At 43.4% G+C, this 10,566-nt stretch overlaps 1 protein-coding gene across 2 annotated transcripts in view; it reads right to left on the reverse strand.

Moving 5' to 3' along the window:
* BAK1 (BCL2 antagonist/killer 1) overlaps positions 1-10,183 on the reverse strand; it is a 54,061-nt gene extending 43,878 nt beyond the window's left edge. Inside the window, exon 1 of one of the 2 annotated variants that reach the window (XM_072137164.1) lies at positions 10,061-10,183. The gene's annotated coding sequence lies outside the window, so the exon portion shown is untranslated. The remainder of the gene's footprint in view (positions 1-10,060) is intronic. The other variant, XM_072137165.1, reaches the window with a different exon arrangement.
* Positions 10,184-10,566: the final 383 nt, after the last annotated feature.

A 10,566-nucleotide genomic window follows, 5' to 3' on the forward strand; every position in this document is an offset into this window, starting at 1 on the left:
GCAGCAATTCAGTGTTTGTAGGAAAGTAATCAATTTTCACTAGGTTGGGTTCCTTTAGGAATCCATTATAGATTTCTTACAGCCACAATGTATAATGACTTAATGATAGATCCATTATATCTAAGGTCCCCATAGAAATGTGTGCTTCACAGACATAAACCATCAACATGCACAGACAAGCTTACCATAATAATTATTGCTACTAAAGCAGATAGAACTAAAGCAGATAAACCTGTTCTATATTTCTACTACATGCTAAAGTTCTTCTAATCAGTTTTTAAATGCAAAACCAAAATGCTTGCAGAAAAGTTATGTTAGCTTGCAGGAAAGTTATGTTAGGGGGTTACCTTATTGCACAGTTTTGTTCTGAATCACAGAGAAAGGGCTTTCCATGGCTTAAGACTGTATTGGTGACATCATTCATGATGTCATTAACCCCTTAAGGACATGGTGGTGGTCCTTGTGGACTTGCCCTTGCCTATCGGCAGACCCTGACTCGAGATCTCCTCCTGGAGAACCAATGGCACTTATAAAAAATAGAATGATGGACACATTTCCCATGAGGCCCTCTAAATAATGCTGGAGACAACCCCCCCCCCATGGGGCCCCTTAACAAAACTGGAACCCCCTCCCCCCCATTGGGCCACCTTATCAATGCTGGAGACCCATTGGGGGCCCCATTAAGGATGCTGGAGACCCCCCTTTGGGGCCCCCTTAACATATGTTCAATGCTACCCAGCCTTCTGCACGAATGAGCGCTTCCATCACTGATCATCGCTGATTGTTCTCTGCCGGACAGTGAGTTTAGGCAACAACCCGTGTGCCATGGTTGTGCACCCCTGGTATAGAAGATTCAGGCCCTCAACAATTGCATCCATATAGAAGAGCCCTCAAATCCTGCCAACCACATGTACAATCCCCATCTTCAACTGTTGCCAGCTACTTGTAGAGCTGGAGCCTGGAAAACTGAGTAACCACTGGATACCAGGTACTCGATCAATAAATATGCCCATTAACCATGACTATCTCAGACTTTTAATGAGGTTACCATTAACCCCTTTCTGCACCCTGATGACGTCTGTTCCTGCAAACAGACTTCCCATTATGTCAGGCGATTCAACCCTGTCACTAGCGGAGCTGATGCCAGAGGCAGCAAAGCATGGCTGGTTTAAGTCCAAATCTATATGTAGCAAATATTTTTTTATTAAAAAAAATTGCACATACAATGTATAAAAAAAAAACAAAACAAGAAAAACCCCCCACATATTTGGTATCACCATGTCCTTAAAAATGTGCACAATAAAGGACCAGGACCAGTATTGGACCAGCACGGTGAACGCTGTGAAAAAATACAACATTTCCGATATTTCATCAATACCCTTCACAAAACATTCACTAAAAACTGATCAAAAAAATGTTATATGTCCCAAAATATGACAGCTAAAAAAGAACAACTCTTCTTGCAAGAATTAAGCCCTTAATTATATTGGTCTCCACATGAGTTTTTATTTAGTAAAGTTAGGCAAAAAAAAAAAAAAAAAAATAATGCATTGCTATAATCACAGTGACCTATACAATAAAAAGATGGATTTCCTCCTCAGCCTCCACAGCCTCCCTGGAACAAGAAGCAAGTGTAGTTTTAATTCCCCCCGCCTCCAAGGCGCCATACAAGAAGGAATGCCAGAGGATTTTAGGGTGGGACAACAGCTGACAGGACATTGCATCCAAAACACAAGTCCTGGTTTGATACAATGTCCAGTTTATAATGCTTCAAGAATGTATTGGGACTTGACCAAGTACCTGCCTTTGAGATTTGGGCAAGAGACACAGCAGCCTGTTTAGCCTGCGATGCAGCCATAGTCTTAGTCGAGTAGGCCTTAAAGGACACCTGTCATCAGGTCTGTGTCACTAGTCTTGTCACTACTACCTGTTGGAGCAGCTCACAAGGATCCCATCCCAGCATTTATCTAGTCATTTCATACATTATTCATTGTCATGTAAATGAGGCTGATCACAGGGTCAGAGGCAGTGATGTCACCCCTGTTACCCCTCCCTTTTCCTCCCCCTGCTCATGTCTGTGTGTAATGTATAGTAAAGCATTGCTAGTGTGTCTGCTGTATCTGCTGACATGCTGAATCCTCCTAATATACAGGTGAGAGACACAGACATCAGCTACACATGAATCTGACATGTTCTGCTGTAACATGGCTGCCTGGAGCTGCTGTGTCTCTCCTAAACACACACATGCACACACAGGCTGCAGGGGGTGTGGCCACCAGCAAGCACATCATTATACAGGCTGTCAGACATGCATTGGGGGTGTGGCTGTGCCTCCCACTCATGATCAAGGTGGACAGCTTGAATATGCTAATGCTTCATTGGACATTTCACAGGTCATTTGCATACAGCTTTAGGACCTCATTGCTTAGGTTTACAGGCATGTAGAGGGACAATGAAGGGATAGAGGCAATGCTCTCTAATGGTAGTTTATGAAAATATATTTAATTTAGGGGGGTTATTTTGCATGACGGGTTCTCTTTAAGCCCTGTTGGTACAGGAATGTCATAGCCATTTTTATCCAGCAAGCAATGGTAGCTTTACTTGCTGCCCTGCCCTTATTTGCCCCCTGAAATCATACAATTGTCTACATATGCAGCAAATAGATTAAAAGAAGAAACACAATTTCCCTTTTCTGATTTCGGGCTTGGAAAGAAGGAGGGAAGACATACCTCTTGTTGACTATGGAACTTCAAGACAACCTTATGCAGAAAAGACCTTAAAATATGGGGATATAGACGAGAAAGCTTAAATTTACCAACTCTATGGGCTGTAGAGATGGCTAAAAGGAAAACCTACTTAGTGTTAAGGTGGTGAAGGGACACTTGAGATAAAGGTTCAAACAGAGGACTGGCTAAACACATTAACACTACATTAAGATCCCAGGATGGAAGCGAAGCATGTAAAGACGGACAGATTCCAGAAGTAAACTTTTTTACAAGGGGGCAATCAGCTAATTTATAGTCTAGAAATACACTAAGGGTTGAAATATGAAACCTTCAAAGTAGAGACCCTGAGACCCATATTAAGTCCATTCTGCAAAAATTCCAAAACGAAAATCATCTCCGGCATAATGGCCTGGTCCCATTAATTCTTAGAACACATTGAGGAAAATATTCTAAACCCTGTGATAAATCTTGAAAGTCACTATTTTACTATTTGACAAAAACTAATGGACCGCCAGTTGATGTACTGGACCCTGAAACAGGAGATCTTGGCAATGTGGAATCTCTATGTAGTCCCCTTTCTCCATTAGAAGAGGGAACCAGGATCTTTTTGGCCAGAATGAAGTAATCCGGATGACCTGCGAGGAGGACTCCATGATTCTGGATACTACAATGGAAACAAGAGAAAAAAGGGAGAAATACATACAATAGGCCTTGAGGCCATTAATGACACAAATCATATACTCCACATGAGGAGTCTGCTCTAGAAAAGTAGAGAGCCACTTGCTGATTTTCTCCAGAAGCAAATAAGCAAATTACTTTCATTTCTCCTTTGTCCACTAAGGTCTGGAAACTTTCCTTCTCCAGACCCCATTTTCCTTTGGTCAAAAACTTTCTGTTTAGAAAATCTGCTAATGTTTAGATGAACGGCTAAGATGGAACTTAACTTCTTTTATGCCCAACCAAATCGATCATTTTAAATCTGCTTCAATACATTGCTTTTTGTATCTCCCTGCTTGTTGTGTTACATCACAGTACATTGCCAGATAAAATTTTCACATTACTGTCTTTAGTTCTTCACTAGTTAGGGAATCTAAACCTTCTTGCCCAGAGACTGGCTTGACTTGTCCCAGGAAGATAGAAAGAAATCCTGCAGGTCCCTGTTATGTGGTTGTGCCCATTGAACTGTCAGAATTGTTTATTTTAGTAGACACAACAGCTACATGACTTCTCGTAAGAAACAGAGGTCCTGTGAACAAAAACAGAAGCCGATTCTGAAATTAAAATTTATTCTTCCTAAAGGAAAGACTTCATTGCAACAATATCCAAGGCAATGCCCCAAAACGTCTTCTTGGAGATAGACTTGATTTTTCTTGATTGATAAATCACCCTAGATATTATCAAGGTGTCGGAAATGAAATCTGAAATCTGCTTATGAATATGAGCCATGAGCATATGCTCTGATGGAGCAGAAATTTGTAAATCGTCCAAGTAAGGAATTATTTTGATTCCTTTCAGATGAAAGAAAGCAGAGCCTTTAGCAATAATTGTGGTGAAGATCCTTGGGTCAGACCAAAGTGTAATGCTTGGAACTGAAAATGGTTCAAAACAACCTTCTAAACCGCAATTCTTAAATACCTCTGGGAATTCCTGGGAATTGGCACATTGGAAAATACATCACTGAGATTCAGGGTTTCCAAGAAATGATCCTTTTCTAAGATGTTCACTGTTGATCGAATCTTCTGCTGGTCTGATGGAACAGAAATCAGGGCCTCCTTTTGGACCAACTTATGGACCTTGGACTGAGTGGTTTGCTTGGTTCTGGATCATCATGAACCTGGCAGGAGGAAGTTTTTGAAAATCTAATTTGTACCCTGACTAGATCATGTCCTTTATCCATTTGTAAGGAGGATACATTTTCCCAGGCTTGATGGAACCATCTCAGTTTCCTCCCCACAGGAAGCCTGGCATCATTGCTCCTTACACTGCTGGAGTTAAACAGAAACCTATTATGTAGCTTAGGTTTCCTCTGGAGCTTCTTTTTTCTTGAAATCACCCTGAAAACTTCTGTGGTTCTTGTGAGAACCCCTTCTTCTTCGCTGATGTTTTTTCCAATATGTCATCAAAAGCGGAACCAAAAAGCCTGTCTCCTTCACAAGGCAAGGAGTATAACTTATTTTTGGATCCTGCATCACCTCTGCATGACTTTAGCCAGGTTGTTGTTTTATCTGCATTGCAGAGTTTGCCGGTTTCACTACCGGAAGGAAACCCAGAATAGTTTCACACAGAGTTCCAGCTACCAGATGATATTCCAACTGATCCAGTCAGATATCAAGGGCCCTTTCCGTAGAAGTTGCAGGGCAACTCGCTGAAGCATGTCCGTAGAAAGTTCTGACCTCTTCTTCATTAAACCTTCCACTTTTTTTTATCCATACAGTCCCAAATCTTCAAACTGGAGATAAGATATTTTAGAAATTCTCTCAGCAGCTGCATCTCATTTTTAAAATGTATCCCATGACTTTGAATATTGTTCTGCAAATGGGTATTTGCACTTGAAATTTTTTGAGACCTCAGATCTCTTGGACCTTTCCATTCCTTTTTTGATTAAGGTGTCAATATTCTTAGGGACCAGAAATTCTGACGTCTTTTTTTTCTCCATGGTCCTGAAACATCTGGTCTTGAATAGATAAGATCTCCTTCATATCTTCTAGGCACATAATTGCCCTAAGTGCTTTAAAAGACATCTACCACCAGGATGAAATACTTTATGCAAATGAGTGAGGGGCTTCAGGTTCCATTAACACCTATGAAGCCTGGAGCCCCTCAGACTCTGTTTTACAAATTGCGAAATTCTTGGAGGATTTGGACTCACTTTTAGGAGTAGAATCCTGAAACAAATAAAGTTTTTAAAAATATGCATGAGAGGACTTTTGTCAAAAAATCAGGTAGGGCAACTAGATCCTCCTGTCCCTGTATGGACTCCACCAGCAGAACACAGAGGGGATCCCCTGTAGCCATACAGCAGAAGGAAGTCACACCTAGAGCGTTCCTCAGAATCCCCGAGAGACAGATAACAAAAGTGAAGAGGTAAGAGGAGGGGCTCATTTTAAGGCTTTACTGTGCTGTGGAGGCACTGGGGGTGGGGAGATGGAGGGGAATAACTTATTTATATGATATAGTTTACAGACAAAAAAAAACCCCAAAACAACAACTCGGTAAAATGTATATATGCAAGAGTTGGACGTGGGGATTCATGGATCGAGATAAAATAGCAACACAGATTAGATTTTATATTTCATTTCCTTAAGGCCACACTAGACAAAACAATATATACAGTTGGAGTATATACAGTTACACAGATTACACAATACAGGGTAGCACTATAAGTAACAGCAGTTCAGTAAGTTGTATATGGTGGGCCTAATGGAACCCAGACTAAAGACTATGTGGCTGTAGAGGTGCCTGATTATATCAGGTGCAGACACACCCTTGCCCACCCAACAGGAGGAGTCATGGGTCCCACCTACCTGGTACTACAACAACAGCCCTGGAGAAGCCATAGCTTCTCAAGGAGAAGTTGTAGGGTCATGGTTCTGGTATCATTGGATCCAGGTGAATCCCTGGATTGCATTGATACCATTTGCTATGGTCCTATCCAGAAGTATTGATATCCAAGTGTGCTAGAGCCCCAGATATTGGACAATTGGGATCTCCTGAAAATAACAATCCAAAATTGTATTTGTTCTTCTGGTGAGATGGACCATAACTACATAACTGTACCTATTCAACCTATTGGTTTAAGAATTTTTATGCAGCTTTGTCTGTTTGAGACTTGGAGCTGGGGGGAGATGCATGTAGACGATGAGGCTGCAGAAGCTTGGACACATGCTTTGTTATAGTAAACAACCTAGCTCAACTAAACCAATTAAGCTGAAGCTGTGGGAAAGTATAGAATTTACGTACTATAAGGCCTCCCCTCCCCCTGGTCACATTTAACACAATGGGGCACATTTACTTTCCTGGTCCCTCGGAGTTCCCGAAAGTGCATTGTCTGACGACAATGCACTGTGGGGGAACAGGTTGACTGGCTGGCTGGCTACATCCTGGGGGAACAGGCCGGCTGGCTGGCTACATCCTGGGGGAAAAGGCCGGCTGGCTGGCTGGCTGGCTACATCCTGGGGGAACAGGCCGGCTGGCTGGCTACATCCTGGGGGAACAGGCCGGCTGGCTGGCTACATCCTGGGGGAACAGGCCGGCTGGCTGGCTGGCTACATCCTGGGGGAACAGGCCGGCTGGCTGGCTGGCTACATCCTGGGGGAACAGGCCGGCTGGCTGGCTACATCCTGGGGGAACAGGCCGGCTGGCTGGCTACATCCTGGGGGAACAGGCCGGCTGGCTGGCTGGCTACATCCTGGGGGAACAGGCCGGCTGGCTGGCTAAATCCTGGCTGGCTGGCTACATCCTGGGGGAACAGGCCGGCTGGCTGGCTGGCTGCATCCTGGGGGAACAGGCCGGCTGGCTGGCTACATCCTGGGGGAACAGGCCGGCTGGCTGGCTACATCCTGGGGGAACAGGCCGGCTGGCTGGCTACATCCTGGGGGAACAGGTCGGCTGGCTGGCTACATCCTGGGGGAACACGCCGGCTGGCTGGCTACATCCTGGGGGAACACGCCGGCTGGCTGGCTACATCCTGGGGGAACACGCCGGCTGGCTGGCTACATCCTGGGGGAACACGCCGGCTGGCTGGCTACATCCTGGGGGAACACGCCGGCTGGCTGGCTACATCCTGGGGGAACACGCCGGCTGGCTGGCTACATCCTGGGGGAACACGCCGGCTGGCTGGCTACATCCTGGGGGAACACGCCGGCTGGCTGGCTACATCCTGGGGGAACACGCCGGCTGGCTGGCTACATCCTGGGGGAACACGCCGGCTGGCTGGCTACATCCTGGGGGAACACGCCGGCTGGCTGGCTACATCCTGGGGGAACACGCCGGCTGGCTGGCTACATCCTGGGGGAACAGGCCGGCTGGCTGGCTGGCTACATCCTGGGGAACAGGCCGGCTGGCTGGCTACATCCTGGGGGAACAGGCCAGCTGGCTGGCTGGCTACATCCTGGGGGAACAGGTCGTCTGGCTGGCTACATCCTAGGGGAAACGGGCTTGCTGGCTGGCTACATCCTGTGGGGCACGCTGGGTGGCCTGGGGTTATTTCAGGTCAATAGGTTTTCCCAGTCTTTTGGTGTAAAATTAGGAACCTCGGCTTATATTCGAGTCGGCTTATACTCGGGTAAGTACATTATAGTAAGTGAGGATGGCAGATGGGGTGTTACAATATTTAGAGGATCGAGGCCACAATATAAGGGAGGCCGCAATATGAGGGAGGACAGGAGGCCGCAATATGAGGGAGGACAGGAGGCCGCAATATGAGGGAGGACAGGGGGCCGCAATATGAGGGAGGACAGGGGGCCGCAATATGAGGGAGAACAGGGGGCCGCAATATGAGGGAGGACAGGGGGCCGCAATATGAGGGAGAAGAGAGAACAGGAGACCAAAATATGAGGATGAAGGACAGAAGGTCACAATATGAAGTAGGATGGAAGACCGGAAGCCACAATATGAAAGGAATGGAGAGCATGGTGGCACAAATGTAAGGGAAGTAAGAGAGTGGCCACAATATTAGATTAGATTAACTTCATTTATGCAAAAAAAGGGAAAAATTTTGCGCTGTAGTTCACAAAAAGACATAAAAAAAATAAAACAATATACATATTATAATAATACAAACAAATTATAAAAAGCACCCCAGGGTTATGCCAGATGGAATAAAAGACCTATGATAACCTTCCCTACGTCCCTACATTGTAATTAATGAGTTAAAATCAGACCATTTTAACCATTCGCCAACCCTGATAACTTAGCAGGGGGTGGCAATTAAATCTAGATGGTGTTGGGATTTAAATTCCTCCAACAGCTTTGCCGGAAGCATTCACAGGGTTAACACTCGTGATCAGTGCCAGCACCGGCCATGGATGTTACCGATGGGTGTTTGCTGCAATTTGTCCATGAGCCCTCTACATACAGGGGGACCGACATGTGACGTACTGATACATTACACGTCGTTAAGAGGTTGAAAATTAACTTTTTTTACACTTCTGTAACAAAAAAAGACTGTAAAACCAGTTTAGCACAGCAGTAATCTGCTGAACATTCTCTACAAGTTTTGGAAAAAGTTAAAGGGGTATTATATGCCTTTTTCAGCAAATAAATGTTATTGTTTGTATAATGAAAAGTTATACAATTTTCCAATATACTTTCTGTATCCATTCCTCGCAGTGTTCTACTTCTCTCTCTACTTTCTGTCATTCTATAGAAAGCTTCTATATTTACTTCCAGTGGACAGAAATCTGACCAGGGTCACACAGGTGCACGGCTTGGTATAACATACAGCTCTGATTAATTTATGTGATACTAACGAGCCGTGCACCTGTATGATATCACAAGACCAGGGATAAATATCGAGCCATGCACCTGTGTGACTTTGGTCAGAATTCTGTCCATTGGAAGTAAACAATGAGGCTTTCTATAAAATGACAGCAAGCAGTGATCTAGAAAACCGTGAGGAATTTATACAAAAAGTACATTAGAAAATTATATAATTTGTCATGCAAACAAAAACATTAATTTGCCAAAATGAGAATACCACTTTAATCCTTAATACAGATTTGCAAATCTTTCTCACTGTAGGATCCATTTCTGTTTTTTTCTTACTGATAAAGGTAGCCTTAATGTAGTCTTAAGCACACTTTTTGTTGCCATGTTCTCCTTGAATCACCCTTCACAAGTCATAAAATGTTGACGCTTCTTAAATATGCACTAAACATCAGGTGCATTTTATGTTATTTTCTTTTATTATTTTATCTAATTTTCATAAAAGTCTAGCTCTGAACGAATTCCATTAAAACAATTATATACTAGATTTATCAGTGCTTGCACAATCACCAGGGCTTTTACTGTAGCCAGATGATTTCCAAAAGGTTATCATGAATTTTGTTGAACAAAACACTAATCAGTCTCTGTTGTGGTTTTCAATAGGGCAGAAAAAGCAGCCTGGATCTTTTGTGTATCCTGTTTTAATAACACATTTCAGTAAAAAGAATGTAGTATTTAGAACAGGATAAAAAGAGCAGCTGTATAAGCTTGTACTGGAAGTCATTCACATGATACAGTGATTCACAGTTCAGATACATACTAAACCTTTGCTGAACACAGCAGACGTTTCAAATGAATAATAAAATCTAAAAGTTAACACTTTTATATATTTTGACAAACTAACTCACCCTGAAGATCTTTCTCTCCTTTTACTTGCTGTGCTTATGCTGAGGGCTGAGTCTGCTAGACCTAGCTGTGACTCCTTCCTGGAGGATGGGAAAGGGCTGGGCCCAAAGTTAACTAGTTGAGGTCAGTGTCAACATAACAGCTGTAGTTAGGAGTGTCTGCTACTGGAAAATCCTTATTCTGCTCTGACACTAGGGTGCCTTGACACACAGCAGATTGAGTTGCAGAAATGTCTGCGCCTGAAAATCAAGCCAATATATATTAATTGTGTTGTTTTAACAGGCCTTTTCATAGACATTTGCATTAATTTTTACTTGTTGAAATCTGTAAACCAAATTTGCTGCATATGAAGGTTCCTAAACTAGCATAGCACAATATGTGAAATAATAAAGAGAATGAATGACTAAAGTAAACATTATTTTAAAAGTTTTTTTTATACCCACTCATAGAACCTAACTATATTTTTCACATTTGACATTGGTCACTTTAGCAAAGCACACAGCTTTCA

Source organism: Engystomops pustulosus, chromosome 2, assembly GCF_040894005.1.
Source record: "Engystomops pustulosus chromosome 2, aEngPut4.maternal, whole genome shotgun sequence".
Classification (NCBI taxonomy): Eukaryota; Metazoa; Chordata; class Amphibia; order Anura; family Leptodactylidae; genus Engystomops; species Engystomops pustulosus.